The sequence below is a fragment of the Mirounga angustirostris genome, unplaced genomic scaffold (genome assembly GCF_029215605.1).
Source record: "Mirounga angustirostris isolate CCGP_5_RB_7025 unplaced genomic scaffold, mMirAng1.0.hap1 SCAF_17, whole genome shotgun sequence".
NCBI classification, from domain to species: Eukaryota; Metazoa; Chordata; class Mammalia; order Carnivora; family Phocidae; genus Mirounga; species Mirounga angustirostris.
This window is the reverse complement of record NW_026991725.1, coordinates 47,385,875-47,402,013: the sequence shown is the minus strand read 5'-3', so window position 1 is coordinate 47,402,013 and position 16,139 is coordinate 47,385,875.

The following is a 16,139-nucleotide window of genomic DNA, read 5'->3' as shown; positions in this document are numbered from 1 at the left end:
TAGGGCTTAAGTGAGTTCAGCGGGCGCTACAAGAGCCCGATGCGTGCACTGGGTCAAAGCTGGACCCCTTCTGCCGTGAGAACACTTGTGTGAACCGCAAGACTCTCAAAAATGCATCTAACCTGTAGCGTTCACTTACGCACATTTGCAGTGGAAAGTATCCGAAAGCAACTCTTGCAAAGAGTACTAATTGGCTCGGGCGAAGCTGTGGTTCTAAGGAAGCTTCTGGAGAGGCTTCTGCCTTGGGGCTCTGCTCAGCCCTGCCCTCTCCCCGCCTTCTGGTCTTGTTGGTTTCCTTTGTGTTCTGGAATCGGCTGAGCCCCCTCCCAGTCTCAGGGTCTCAACACCTTCAGTCTCCTTACTTGGCACACTCAGACCACCCTCTCCCCCGTTAGTCATTTCGGAGAGTTTTCCAGACCATCTTTTCTCACGAGGACCCGAACTGCCCACGTTGTGCCTTCTGGTTGCCCTCTCTTTCTCACCTGTCAAAATTTGTAATGATCGACCTGGCTACTATCTCCCCATCGACATTGTAAAGTATAAAATTACATATTTCCTGGGCGCCTGGGTGGCTCAGATGGTTAAGCGTCGGCCTTCGGCTCAGGTCATGATCCCAGGGTCCTGGGATCGAGTCCCGCATCGGGCTCTCTGCTCCTTGGGAGCCTGCTTCTCCCTCTGCCTCTCTCTCTCTCTCTCTGTCTCTCATGAATAAATAAATAAAAATCTTAAAAAAAAAAAATTACATATTTCCTGGTTTCTGCTTATTGTCTGTGTCTAGAATGTAAATTCCGTGAGGATTTTATTCACTATGTTCCCGGCACCTTGTCAAAGCCGGTCCCCCAAATATCACTAGAACAACCTGTTGATAAGACAAAGCAGGGTTTACTGCTTGTCCCTCAAAGGTCTGACAACACCTCATAGGGAGATGGGCAAACCCACAAAATTTATTGAGACATTGAAGTCTGGTTTAAAGCAGGTCTTTCCAAGCCGGGGTAAGAGCAGGGGTTGATTAGGGTAGGTAAGGGTTATGGTTTAATCATGTAGAATTCACATAGCAAAGTGAGGGGCTCAAACAGTGTTAAGGTGTAAATTGTCAGTTGACAGACATTTCTATTGAAAATCAGCTGATTTTTTTTTTTAAGTAATCTCTATGCCCAATATGAAGTTTAAACTCATGACCAAGAGATCAAGAGTTGCATGCTCTACCCACTGAGCCAGCCAAGGCACTCCTGATTGATTGTGGGGTTTGGGGTTTTTTTGTTTTGTTTTTATTTTTTCTCTCTCTCTCTTTTTTTAAAGATTTTATTTATTTATTTATCTGAGAGAGAGAGAGAGAGAAACAGCATGAGAGGGGATAGGGTCAGAGGGAGAAGCAGGCTCCCTGCTGAGCTGGGAGGCCGATGTGGGACTCAATCCCAGGACCCTGGGATCATGACCTGAGCCGAAGGCAGTTGCTTAACCAACTGAGCCACCCAGGCGCCCATGTTTTGTTTTGTTTTGTTTTTAATAAGCTCTATACCCAACATGGGGCTTGAACTCACAACCCTGAAACCAACAGTCACATGCTCTACAGACCTACAGACAGAGCTATCCTGGTGCCCGAGAGTCAGCTGATGTTTTCCATTAAAGAGTTGATGGGTCTTTCAGGAAGTTCCTGGAATAAGCAATAAAGTTAATTTGCAACATTCATCTTCCCGGGTGAATGTCTCTTAGAATACTATTTACGCCAGCGAAGCCAAGAATAGTCATGTCGACAAAGATCTAAGTGTCCCCGGCCGGTGGCTTCAGTTGTCACCCTGCAGCGACTTGATCATCATGGATGTTTAATAAACATCTGTTGGGTGATTGAACTAAATGCTCCGAGGGGACGGGGACCACATATGTCTTCTCTTCTGTTTATCCTTGGTGCCTAGCACAATGTCTGGCAAACAGGGAGCACTCGATAAATATTTCTGGAATGACTGAACAGATCTGGGATTCTAGTGGATGACATTTGTAACAGGGAGAAAAGGAAGAAGCCCAAGACACTTTGGTGGAAAGCCCAGAGTGAATTCTGATCATTTTCAGGATCTATGTAACTTAATGGCACTGATTTAAGTTTCATTGTACTTCAAACGTGTGACTTTCCTTTTCATACAAGAGGGTCTCCGTGTTGTTCTGTGCTTCATAGCTATGGTTGGGGTTATTGGGGTACACACAAATGACGTGAGAAAGGGACGATGCAGGGGCGCCTGGGTGGCTCAGTCAGTGGAGCACGAGATTCTTGATCTTGGGGTTGTAAGTTTGAGCCCCCAGGTTGGGTGTAGAGATTACTGAAATTATATAGAAATAAATAAAATAAAAAATAAATAAACAAGCAAGCCCTGTCTTTGGGACAGAACTCTGGTGTTCGGTAAATACTTCCTCGATTTCCACTGAGTTTGATGAATGAGCCATTACCACAGGCCTCCATCTGTCTGGATACTGGGTGTGTGGAACAATTAGAAAGTAAAACAAGATATCTGACTCTGGGTCAGGCATACTCCTTTGTCTCCAATCCTTCCTCAGGAAAAGTAGAGAATACAGAAAGAAGCAACAGTGCAAAGATGGAGGGGGTTTGCCAGTCAAGCCTAGTTGCTTAGGCTGCCCAGGAGAGGCAATTTCCCCGATCAGCAGGCAAAGGAAAGCGGGAGAGGTGGGAGTGAAATTCTGGAAATGAGTGAAGGTCTGCAAAGACAGGCCAACAGCACCAGCTGATGACCCCACTTCCGCTCCTCACCTGGAAGGCATTTCCCTCCTTCGGACAGAATGGCAGACAGCTTGTCCCCAAAGAAACTGAACCAATTGTCTGAGGGAAGTTAAGCCTTGGCAATCCAGAATAAATGTTTTTTTATTCTAGCTTTTGGGGTGATCCACAATCTGACAGCTGACCATCAATCAACCCTCTCCACCCCAACTGAAGCTCTTCAGTGGATGTGTCGTTTGTTTTTTTTTTTAGGATTTTATTTATTTATTTGACAGAGAGAGAGAGAAAGCACAAGCAGGAGGAGAAGCAGAGAGAGAAGCAGGCTCCCCGCTGAGCAGGGAGCCCAAAGTGGGGCTCAGGACTCGATCCCAGGACCCTGGGATCATGACCTGAGCCAAAGGCAGAAGCTTAATCGACTGAGCCACCCAGGCGCCCCCAGTCGATGTGTCTTATCCTATCCTAATCCACGAAGATTTCCTAGGCAGAATTTCCAACCAGAGAGAACCCTAGAGGAAAAATATCATAATTTACGTACCAGCAGAGGAAACCCAGGATACCTTGGTAGTTCTTTATGAAATATTACCAATGATCACCACGCATACGAGAACCAGGAGCATGCAAAGAAAGACAAACAAGAAGATGGGGACTGGAGGAAACAGAGACACATGCATAACTCATTGACTCTGTTTCACTCTCGCGTCTGTCGGCACCGTTTTTCCAACAGCATTTGCTCACTTTGTGACTCTATGTCACATTTTGGGAATTCACACAATATTTCAAATTTTTTCACTATATTTATATTTATTGTGGTGACCTAGGATCAGTGATTATGACTTGCTGAAAGTTCAGATGATGATTAGCTTTCCTTTTTTTTTTTTTTTTTTTGAGTAATCTCCAAGCATGGGGCTTGAACTCATAACCTGGAGACCAAGAGTCACACACTCCACGGACTGAGCCAGCCAGGTGCCCCAGCATTTTATTTATTTATTTATTTTGCTCCAGCATTTTTAAAGCCATATAAGCTGTTAGGTCCTAGCTATTGCACACTTAATAGACTATAGTATCATGGAAACATAACTTTTATACGCACTGGGAAACCAAAATACTCATTCGACTTGCTTTATTGCTGTGGTTTGGAACTGAACCCACAATAACTGCGAGGTATGACTACGATGCAGAGTACAGAGAGAACCCCTCATAAACATCCATAACACAAGAAGAGGGTGCTATATGAAAAAGGAACAATCAGAAAACAAATATTTCTCAGTGGCTAAAAATGTAGTTGCAAAAACAGCTTATTTTTTTTTTTAGTAATCTCTACACCCAAAACGTGTCTCAAACCCATGACCTGGAGATCAAGAGTCACGTGCTCCACTCACTGAGCCAGCCAAGGGCCCCTCAGCTCTGTTTTTCAATCCTTCTATTAAACATTGTATTTTTATGGAGCACCTGTTGGTTCAGCCAGTGGAGAGTGTGACTCTTGATCTGGGTGTTTTAAGTTCGAGCCCCACGTTGGGTGTAGAGATTACTTAAAAATAAAATCTTAAAAAAAAAAAAAAGGTTAAGGAAAAAACTCTAGGGGCATCTGGGTGGCTCAGTCGGTTGAGTCTGCCTTCGGCTCAGGTCATGATTCCAGGGTCCTGGGATCGAGCCCCGCACTGGGCTCCCTCCTCAGTGGGAAGCCTGCTTCTCCCTCTCCCACTCCCCCTACTTGTGTTCCTTCTCTCGCTGTGTCTCTCTCTGTCAAAAAATCATCTTTTTGCACCAAAAAAAGAGATAATGAAGAAAAAAATTATCTGCATGTAGAGACTTCCTCATGAAATTTCACAACATCAAGACTAAAGGGGCTAATATTAAGAGTTTCTAAAGAGAGAAAAAAACAATTCGGGGCCCCTGGGTGGCTCAGACGGTTAAGCGTCTGCCTTCGGCTCAGGTCATGATCCCAGGATCCTGGGTCGAGTCCCGCATCGGGCTCCCTGCTCCTTGGGAGCCTGCTTCTCCCTCTGCTTCTCTCTCTCTGTCTCTCATGAATAAATAAATAAAATCTTAAAAAAAAAAAAAAAGAAAAAAAAAAAGACAACAGGGGGCGCCTGGGTGGCTCAGTCGTTAAGCGTCTGCCTTCGGCTCAGGTCATGGTCCCAGGGTCCTGGGATCGAGTCCCACATCGGGGTCCCTGCTAGGCAGGAAGCCCGCTTCTCCCTCTCCCGCTCCCCCTGCTTGTGTTCCCCTCTCTCGCTGTGTCTCTCTCTGTCAAATAAATAAATAAAATCTTAAAAAAAAAAAAAGAAAAGAAAAAAGACAACAGGATATTCAGGAAACAGCAGCTCTAACTCGGATGAGGGCCTTGATGAAAACTGAGCAGTAATGAGTTCTCATTGGAAGAGGAGGCAAAATGGGGCTTGAATTGACTAAATGTCATGAATTGTAAGTTGGAAAAAAGTCAACAGGGGCACCTGGCTGGCTCACTCGGTGGAGCGTGCGACTCTTGATCTAGGGGTTGTGAGTTCGAGCCCCATGTTGGGTGTAGAGATGACTTAAATAAACAAAACTTTTTATTTTATTTATTTTTTAAATCTTTTTTTTTCTTCTAGATTTTAATTTATTTATTTGTTTATTTGACAGAGAGAGAGATAGCAAGAGCAGGAACACAAGCAAGGGGAGCGGGAGAGGGAGAAGCAGGCTTCCTGCTGAGCAGGGAGCCCGATGCGGGGCTTGATCCCAGGACCCTGGGATCATGACCTGAGCCGAAGGCAGACGCTTAACCATCTGAGCCACCCAGGCGCCCTAAACAAAACTTTTTTAAAAATTTAAAAATAAATAAAGATATGATATAGGTAAAGAATACAAGAAGAAAGAAAAACAATTAGAATCTCTAGGGAAATTCCAAAACTGAAGAAGAAAGTTTTTTCCCCCTTTTTTCTCAAGATTTTATTTTATTTTATTTTTTATTATTATTTTAAAAATATTTTATTTATTTATTTGAAATGGAAAGAGAGAGAAAGAGAGCACAAGCAGGGGGAGGAGCAGAGGGAGAAGCTGTCTCCCAGCTGAGCAGGGAGCCCAATGCCAGGACTCAATCCCAGACCCCAGGATCATGACCTGAGCCGAAGGCAGACGCTTAACTGACTGAGCCACCCAGGAGCCCCTAAATTAAAAAATCTTTAAAAAAAAAAACCCCAAAAATATTTATACAAAGACTCATCCTTGGGAAGAGTGGGAGAGAAAGCGGACCTACTTAAATGCCTCAAGTTTTGTGTGGCAAAGTCAATATTCACTACAGATGATATAGAAGGAAATCGAAGGATGCACATTTTAGCTAGGATTTTGGAAATAATTTCCGCAAGAAATAGAAACAGAAACCTTTACCAGGGCTTGCTTCTGGGCCGCAGGGGTGGAGCCGGGTGGGACAGGGTGGGAAGGGGTGAGGCAGCCTTGTTTTCCATCGTAATAGTCTCTGTTCTGATGGATTTGCTATCCAGTGAAGGCAGCACTCGGGTTTGTAGAAAGAAAAAAAAAAATGGTAAAGCAGGAAGCCGAGGGGAGAGAAAGCGGCTCGGAGGCCTCTTCCAGGCCTGGGCTCACACCTGCTAATGGAAAAAAACAGGGATTAGGACCCTTGGAGACATCATCCTCAGAGCCTTTAACTTTGGCTTGAAAAACTAATTCAGTACACTTAACCTTTCTGTTCTTGGTTTGCGGCCAAAATGAAAATTAACTTGCATTTTTTTGGACACCGATTGGAAGTGACTTGGGAAAAGGGGGATGCGTAGGAAAAGTACTGAAAGGAAATCTGCCAGTGGGATTTGTTTTCCTCGGGCTTTTTACGCTTTTCTTCTCAAATCTTCTACCATGATAACGAGAGAAAATCAGGTGTTTTTGTTGTTGTTGTTGTTGTTGTTGTTTTGAGGCCTGGTTTGATTCACATCACTCACGTGCAGAGAAGGAATTTCCCACGGTCTGTAAGGGCGGGAGGGCTGGGAAGGTTCAGCTGGCTGGCCTATTTTCAGTGCCAGCAAAAGTTTGTCAAATGTGTTAAAAAAAAAAAAAAAAAGACATCAGAGGCCCCAAAGCAGGGCTCCATACACCATCTCACTGCAGTTCAACCTCCCCCAGAAATGTAGCCTAGCCGTCAGCTAGGGCGTTTTCGGTCTGCACTAGAGTGGGTCACCAGGGCTGTCCCCATCGCCCTAGGAAGGATGAGGCCATGCGCAAGATAAGACAACTGGCTTCTCCCCTAGAAAGCTGACCCGCCTGGAACAATCCTTTTCTTTAACTAATAACCTTCTGGCCCCACCCTCCCATAAGAACCTTCCATTTTTCTACAACCGCTCAGAGAGAGTCTCTCTTCCCTGCTAGATGGGGTGCTCCTGTCCCATTCATGAATCGTTTAATAAAGCCAAGGAGAGGGGTGCGTGGCTGGTTCAGTCGGTGGAGTGTGCGACTCTTTTTTTCTTTTTAGATTATTTGACAGAGAGAGAGAGAGCACAAGCAGGGGGAGTGGCAGGCTCCCCACTGAGCAGGGAGCCCAATGTGGGACTTGATCCCAGGACCCTGAGATCATGACCTGAGCCAAAGGCAGACGCTTCACCAACTGAGCCACACAGGGGCCCCGTGCATGCAACTCTTGATCCCCAGGTGGTGAGTTTGAGCCCCACGCTGGGCAGAGATTATTTAAAAAAAAATTAAAAAATCAATGACATCTTCAAATGTACTTGGTTGAATTTTGTTTTTACAAGAGTTTACATAGACACTCCAGAACTGATCACTGAATTCACCCCAGGGTATCTTACATGTGGAATGCTTTAAAAAAAAATTTTTTTAAGTTGATTTTTCATTTTTTTTTTTTAAGATTTTGTTTATTTATTTGACAGAGAGAGACATAGCGAGAGAGGGAACACAGGCAGGGGAGTGGGAGAGGGAGAAGCAGGCTTCCCGCCGAGCAGGGAGCCCGAGTTGGGGCTCGATCCCAGGACCCCAGGATCATGACCTGAGCCAAAGGCAGACGCTTAACAACTGAGCCACCCAGGCGCCCCTTGATTTTTCACTTAAAGTCACCTCTACACCCAAGGCGGGGCTCGAACTCACAACCCCGAGCTCAAGAGTCACACACTCCACCGACGGAGCCTGCCGGGCGCCCCTGGGACGTGGATATTTTGGAGGACAGTCAGTCGTTTTATAGAATGTGTAAAGGACAAGCTCCCTTCCTGCGTACCTGTCCTCCTTCACTGCTTTGCTCCCAACACCAGGTATGTGGGTTTCTGTGACACCAGCTGAGCGCCCCACGACTCCATTCCACGCTCCACGACTCCATTCCACGCTCCACGTGGAGGTAGCGTGGGATCCTACAGGTGAAGGAAGGGGCTCCGTCCCACAGGGCTGTCCCCGCCCCCACACGCTTGAGACCCCCGTGCTTCCACCTGACCGTCTCTATAAGCAGAAGCTCCCACGACTTCCTCCCCAGGTTCGACTGATTTGCTAGAGCAACTCACAGAACTCAAGAAAACAGTGTCCTTACTAAGATTTTAGGACAAAAGGCTACAACTCTTTTTTTTTTTAAAGATTTTATTTATTTATTCATGAGAAACAGGGAGAGAGGCAGAGGGACAAGCAGGCTCCCAAGGAGCAGAGAGCCTGATGCGGGACTCGATCCCAGGACCCTGGGATCATGACCTGAGCCGAAGGCAGACTCTTAACCATCTGAGCCACCCAGGCGCCCAAGGCTACAACTCTTAACAGCCAGAGTGACCAAGTCATCATCAATCATTGGTGACTGAGCTCGATCTTCAGCTCCTCTCTCCTCCCTGGAGGCTGGGAGGTGGGGCTGAAAGTTCCGACCCTCCAATCATGAGGTGGATTCCCGGGGCCACCTGCCCGTCCTTAAAGGCTCGCATTAACATAACCTTATTAACATAAAGTCGGGTGTGGGTGACAGGGGGCTCTTGTCACCTGGTTCTGGAGCTGGTTTCAGGAACCCATGACAACAGACCAAATCCCACAACAGATGCTCCCATTGTTCTCATTGGTTGGGAGGTTCCCAGGGTTTTCGGAACTTGGGGCCAGAAATGGGAACAAAAATGAAATCTGTATGTGTTATTATAAATCCCAATACCACAGAGCGTCCTGTCGTGTTTTTCTTGTGATTAAATTCCCCGTTGCACGTTTTTGGCAGGGAAGCTGTAGGAAGACTACTCTGTCATCGCTCCCTCAAGGCAGGAGACAGAGGACATCAATTCATTCCATCACTGGCCATGTGAACTGTGATCCCTTTGGTTGAGGTCACGTGCGCCAGGCTTCTCTACCCTCAGGTGACCCTTTTCGTCTTTGTAACGTACAAACAGACTGTGGAGACACATTTGAGACCCTTCTCCAGAATCCCGTTCTCCAACGAACAGCCACCTAAAGACGTTAGCATCCGTTAATGCTTCTTGCCTGAATCAACAATTTCTCTCTTGGTTTCAAAATAGATGTCTTCATTCTGCATTTCTTAACTGCATTCTACTGATTTCCGTTCTCCCCCATTTATTGTTTTTATTTTTAGTGCAAGCAGGCACTCGTTATTCATGTAAATTTTTTTAATGTAGTATAATCCATTAAGTCGTTATCCGTTTTAATACTTCGATTGTTCCAAATTTATCCAGCGGGCGATTTTTCCATCTGGTTCCCGGGTCCTCTTCCGTTTCTGAGCTCTTCCTTGCCCACTTCCTGCCCTCCTCCTCCTCCTCCTTCTCTGTCTCCGTCTCTCTCTCTCTGTCACAATAAGATGTTCCAGGCACACTATGTACTTTCTCAGCACCAGCCCCGGGATCAGCAGCCATTTCTGCAAGGAACTCTGTTTCTTGTCTTTCTTGTCACAGAGAAGGGTATTGGGAAACCAAGGTCACAGGAGAACCCCATACTCCTGGAAATGGCACTGATTCTCGGGCCCTTTGTCAGAGATAGGGTATGTAGATATTATAGAATAAATTTGTAGTGTTACTTCTCCTTCTGGTCCAACACCCCAAAGTTCTTTCTCATCTCCCCTGTGCCCCCCCGCCCCTACATCTGTATCCCCTCCCCCTGTCTTCTTGTTCATGACACTGTGTTTCCCTCCTTGCCTTGACCACAATTTATATCTATTGTCCCCTCGCTGGAGTGTAGAGTTCCCCAAGTGTGGAAGCCAAGTCTGCCTTGGGCACCATTGTATGTCTGGTGGCTTGCTTGGTGCCGGGCACACAGTAGGCACCTTGTTTATTTGATGAATGAATGGTTTCTTTCCCTTGGTTGGTCCCAAGGACTTCTCCAAGGGACCTTTCAGGCTCTCTGCCCGTGCTCTCCCTGGTGAGGACCTCCCTCTGCATCCTAGCTGCTCCGAGCTCACCATCACGTCATTCATCCGACTCTCCATTGTCAGTTTCATGGGTGCAGGAACTGTGACTCATTTACCTTTGTTTCCCAGAACCTGGCTAACGCCTTAAGCAAAGCAGGCACTCTGTAAATATTTCCTGCATCAGCGAATGAGTGATTTTGCTCCAGATGCTACAATCGGGAAACAGAGGCACCAGAATTCAAACCTGAATTCAAAACCAGAATTCAGACCTCCTCTCTCTCTGCAGTTTCCATTACTTTCCTGAGGACGGGAAAGAGGACCTAGTTGTGGGGCGCTTGGGTGGCTCAGTCGATAAGCGTCTGCCTTCGGCTCAGGTCATGATCCCAGGGTCCTGGGATCGGGTGCCGCATCGGCCTCCCTGTTTGGCGGGGATCCTGCTTCTCCCTCTCCCTCTGCTGTTCCCCCTGCTTGTGCTCCCTCTCTCACTGTCTCTCTCTGTCAAATAAATAAATAAATAAATTTTTAAAAAGATTTTATTTATTTATTTGAGAGAGAGAGAGAAAGCACATGAGAGGGGTGAGGGTCAGAGGGAGAAGCAGACTCCGTGCTGAGCAGGGAGCCCGATGCAGGACTCGATCCCGGGACTCCAGGATCGTGACCTGAGCCGAAGGCAGTCGCTTAACCAACTGAGTCACCCAAGCACCCCAATAAATAAAATCTTTAAAAAACAAACAAACAAACAAAAAGAGGACCTAGCTGTGAAGACTAGGGAGGGTTTGGTGAACAAGGAGGAGGGGTCAGCATTTCAAGGCTAGATGGGCATTCACCCGCCTGACCTTCACCTGCTTCTTTGCCTCTGTACCTTCTGGGACTATTTCAGAGATTCCTGGGTCACAAGATTTTTACTTTAATCCTAGTTCTCCATCCATTTCATACTTGCTCCAAATGAAGACTCAGCCCAGACAAGAACTGAGTGTCCGGAGGGGGCCAGGCTCTCAGATGATGTAGGCATTGGACCCCCTAACTGGTTCTCTGTCCTCAAGCTCAGACCTGGATGTGTTGGTCCCTGGCCCTGGGCACCTGCCTCCGCCTTGACCCTGAGCTGCAGCTTGACTCAGGTCTAGCTTGGCTATGATGGGCCCGACCAGCCAGCCTTGCTCTAAGCAGGAGAGAATGTGTGGCACCTGCTTAGACCCTTTTGGGATGTCAAATGTAAACGCACAAATTAGCAAAAAAAAAAAAAAAAAAAAAAGCGTATCTACCAACAGCCATATAACCACTAACCCCTTGACCAGCGGTGAGCCGGAAACGAGAAACCTGCTTCTGATCTCCCCTGGTTTCTGGCCTTGGGTAAGGCCTTGGGTGGGCCACCCAGCAATCCGGGTCTCAAATGGGAAAACAGGCCCAGAAGAAATCAGGCCTGGCTGGTGGCAGGATTCTGCAGGAGTGCACAGTTGGGGTCACCCTGTGACCCACTTTAAAGCGGTGTATTTTTTTTTTTTAAGATTTTATTTATTTATTCATGAGAGACAGAGAGAGAGAGAGAGGCAGAGGGAGAAGCAGGCTCCCAAGGAGCAGGGAACCTGATGAGGGACTCGATCCCAGGACCCTGAGATCATGACCTGAGCCGAAGGCAGACGCTTCACCGACTGAGCCACCCAGGCGCCCTATTTATGTATTTTAGAGAGAGAGAGCACGAGTGGGGGAAGGGCAGAGGGAGAGAGATAATCTAAAGTAGACTCCCCGCTGAGTGCAGAGCCTGCCTCAGGGCTTGATCTCATGACCCCCCCGAGATCATAACCTGAGCCGAAACCAAGAGTCAGACACTTAACAGACTGAGTCACCCAGGTGCCCCTCTTTTCTTTTCTTTTTTTTTTTACATAGGATCCACACCCAGCGTGGGGCTTGAACTCACGACCCCCAGATCAAGAGTTCCAGGCTCTACCGACTGAGCTGGCCCGGCTCCCTGAGGCTGGATATTTTTTTAACTCCTGTGTTTTACTTCGCGTTGCAGAGTTTTATGTTTTAGCTCAGAGAAAACACTGCTTTCCTATTTTATCTTCCTTGATTTTTCCAAAGGCTGGGAGGCGAGGGCTGTTATCTGCATGTTACAAAATAAAACAATAAAACGAGGCCGAGAAGCTGGGGGCCTTGCCCAAATCTGCACAGCTGTTCTACTGAGGGGACGGATTGCAAGCGGTCGTGACGGTGATCGCTGACATTTACCGGGCCTTGGTCATGTGTCCCAGGCATCCTGCTTGGCACCGTATGTCTACAGTCTTATTTAATTGAATCCTTACAGCAAACTCCTCTGGTGATCCTATGATATCCATTTTATAGATGAAAATGGTAGACTCAGAGAGGTAAGGCAAATATGCAGAAAGCCAAGGAGTCAAGGGCTAGAACTGGGTCTCTGATTTCTGTCTGTTGTTTTTCGGCTGCGCGCGGCTCCTCCCTGAAGCTCAAGGGCGAATTTTAGCGTGCATCCGAATCAGCTAGAGGGCTTGTTAAAACACCAGCTCCTGTCTCCCCCTCCCCGGAGTTTTGGATTCTGCAGGTCTGGGAAGGAGAATTTGCATTTCGGGTCACGCTCCACAGCTGCTGGTGTGGGACCTCCCCTCTAGGGAGGGAATCCTCTGCCTCAGTTCCCATAGCTTCCATGTCCTGCTCAGGCCCTGCGGTGGGGGGGGGGGGGGGGGGGTCCCCTGGACGGAGCGTGAGCCTGAAACCGAAGCCTCAGACCAGCCGGACTTAAAGCCTCCGCCTTATCGGTAGCCAAGCCATTCGAGTTTTTACCATAAAAACCCACCCCTGGCATTCACGAGCAGAAAATGAGTTTATTGGGAGGCCATAGGTAGCTTCTGGAATCTCCAGAAAGGCTGGATAACCAGGGCTGGGTCAAGAAAACTGCAGCATGGACAGGGGCCAAAGCTCACTGCTGATCTGCCCTGGTGAGGACACGCCCACCACAGGCCCTGTGGGACTCACACACACACACACACACACACACACACACACACACACACGCAGTCAGGAAGGCTGGCACCACCCGCCCCGGGCAGGGGAGGGCACTGCTGGCTCCAGGATGGGTGATGCTCATGCTTGGTTGCTTTGCCTCACTAGCCCTCAAACCAAAGTCTGAGGGGCCAGTGGTCCACTGGGCTCAGCCTGGGTCAGGTGCCCCTGTCCGCTGCAAGGGATTCTGGGAAAACAGATCTCTGACTCTGAGGCCTCTTCTCCGACCAACATACCTGTGGCAAGAAACTCTCCAGACACGATCATTAGATCTTGGGCAGCCAAAGGACCCCAGATGTCCACCCTGATGGTGGCTTTGTCCTTGGGCTTTTGGTGGATGCTCAGGCTTGCTTACATTCCTGCGTTCCTAAGTCCCGCTTGGGCTAGTCGGCCAACAATGCTGGAAGCACTCTGTTCCCTGCAAAGTGACGTACGGAGCCCTCCCTTGCATGCAGGGAGCTGTGCGAGGCAATTTTCATATGCGATTTTCATATACAGAAATCTTTTAAAAAGATTATTTATGTATTTACTTATTTATTTATTTGGCAAAGAGAGAGAGCACAAGCAGGGGGAGCGGCAGGCAAAGGAGGGAGAAGCAGACTCCCCGCTGAGCAGGGAGCCCCATGTGGGACTCGATCCCAGGACCTTGAGATCATGACCTGAGCCAAAGGCAGACACTTCACCGACTAAGCCACCCAGGCGCCCCCGTATACAGGAATTTGTAGTTGGATACAGGGAATGTATTCTTTTTTTTTTTTCAAGATTTTTTTTTTAAAAGATTTTATTTATTTATTTGACAGAGAGAGACACAGCGAGAGAGGGAACACAAGCAGGGGGAGTGGCAGAGGGAGAAGCAGGCTCCCCGCAGAGCCGGGAGCCTGATGTGGGACTCGATCCTAGGACCCTGGGATCATGACCTGAGCCAAAGGCAGTCGCTTAACCAACTGAGCCACCCAAGTGCCCTTAAAGATTTTATTTATTTATTTGCGAGAGAGAGAGTGAGAGAGAACATGAGAGGGGAGAGGGTCAGAGGGAGAAGCAGACTCCCCACCAAGCAGGGAGCCCGATGTGGGACTCGATCCTAGGACTCCAGGATCATGACCTGAGCCAAAGGCAGACGTTTCACTGACTCAGCCACCCAGGCGCCCCCGTATACAGGAATTTGTAGTTGGATACAGGGAATGTATTCTGTATTCGGTCTGACCAGGCTTTATTCTGAGAAACCCTATCAGGCTTCTCCTTTAAACTGCCAGGGAAGGGCGCCTGCGTGGCTCAGTTCGTTAAGCGACTGCCTTCGGCTCAGGTCATGATCCTGGAGTCCTGGGATCGAGTCCCACATCAGGCTCCCTGCTCGGCGGGGGGTCTGCTTCTCCCTCTGACCCTCCCCCCTCTAATGCTCTCTCTATCTCATTCTCTCTCGCAAATAAATAAATAAAATTTAAAAAAAATAAAAAAATAAACTGCCAGGGAAGGGCAGGCCCTATTCTGCAGGGAGCCTTCGTTCACCTGAACTGGGGGTTCAGGGCCCGCTGTGCATCCCACTGTGTAGGGGATGACAGGTAACAAGGACAAAGCCAGGGTGTGTGCATCACCAAATACACCTGCATGACCCCCTGTCCTAAACAGGTGCACACCAGGAAGCTCTGCCCCCCGCCCCCGTGCCCCCGGGGGATTCTTAGCCAGGAGCTCAGCAAAAGCTTGAAAGGCCACCGCGCTTAAGGAACGAGCTCGGTTCTCAGACAGTGTGGTGAAAGGCCTCAAAGGAGCAGAGGTTTCCAGGCTGGCCTCTGACTCTCCAGCCCTTCCCCCACTCACGTCCATCCTGCACTCTGCTGCCAAAGAATCTTCCAGAAGCCGCATTTTACCAGGTCATAGGGTGGTTCCAACTCCTCACGGGTTCCCCTCATCCCTCTGGTCAGGCTCATGTGCCCAGTGTGGACAGCGCCCACCCGGTCGTCTTTGGCCTGCTCCCGACAGGCTGGGCACCCACTGAGGTCAGATGGCCTTGCTCATCCTCATCTCTGAGGATATGCTGTTCCTTCCAGCCAGAAGCCCTTCCCCAACTTCTTCTCTTTCCAAACCTTTCCTGGCGCTCCACGCTTAGCTCAGATCTCACCTCTTTCTGATCACCCATTCTTCCCCTCCCCTGTGGTTGTCTGTCCCGTTGACTCGCTCATCTGCCCAACCATCCATCCATCCATCCATCCACTCAATGAGAATGTGCGGAGGCCCGGAGGTGCCAGGTGCTGTCCTGGGTGTTGGTCCTACATGGAGAACCAGAGGCTCCTGTCTTCAAGACAGAAATGCCCACCAAGTAAAAACCTCACTACATTTGTGCAAAGGGCCCTGAAGGGGCAGATGTTCCATGTGGGCCATAAGAAAATACCACAGAGCAACGGGAGTGCGGCCTCCCGGAAAGGGAAATCATTACGCAGCAAAACCAGAGCTGCAGCGAGCCAGGGAGAGAGAAGTTTATGAGCATTCCCAGCTACAACTATGAAACTCTTGGAAGAAAACACAAGGGAAAAGCTTGGCAATGATTTCTAGTCGTTAGGAAAATGCAGTGAGATATCACCTCGCCCCCACTAGGAAACCCACAAAAGGCCCACGAGATAACAGGTGTTGGTTGGCTGGGATGCGGAGAAGGTGGGACCCTCGTGCACGTCTGGTGGGGACGGAAAATGGAGCAGCTGCTGTGGAAAAGAGCATGGCAGTCCCTCGACAAATTAAAAATAGAGTTCTCATATGATCCAGCAATTCCACTTTTGGGTCTGAAACCCCAGGGAATTGCCAGTAGGATCTTTTTTTTTTTTTTTTAAAGATTTTATTTATTTATTTATTTGAGACAGAGAGAATGAGAGACAGAGAGCATGAGGGGGAGGAGGGTCAGAGGGAGAAGCAGCCTCCCCGCCGAGCAGGGAGCCCGATGCGGGACTCGATCCCGGGACTCCAGGATCATGACCTGAGCCGAAGGCAGTCGCTTAACCAACTGAGCCACCCAGGCACCCGCCAGTAGGATCTTGAAGAGATATTTGCACACCAACGCTCACAGCAGCATGATTCCTAAGAGCCAAAAGGGGGGAAGCAACCTGG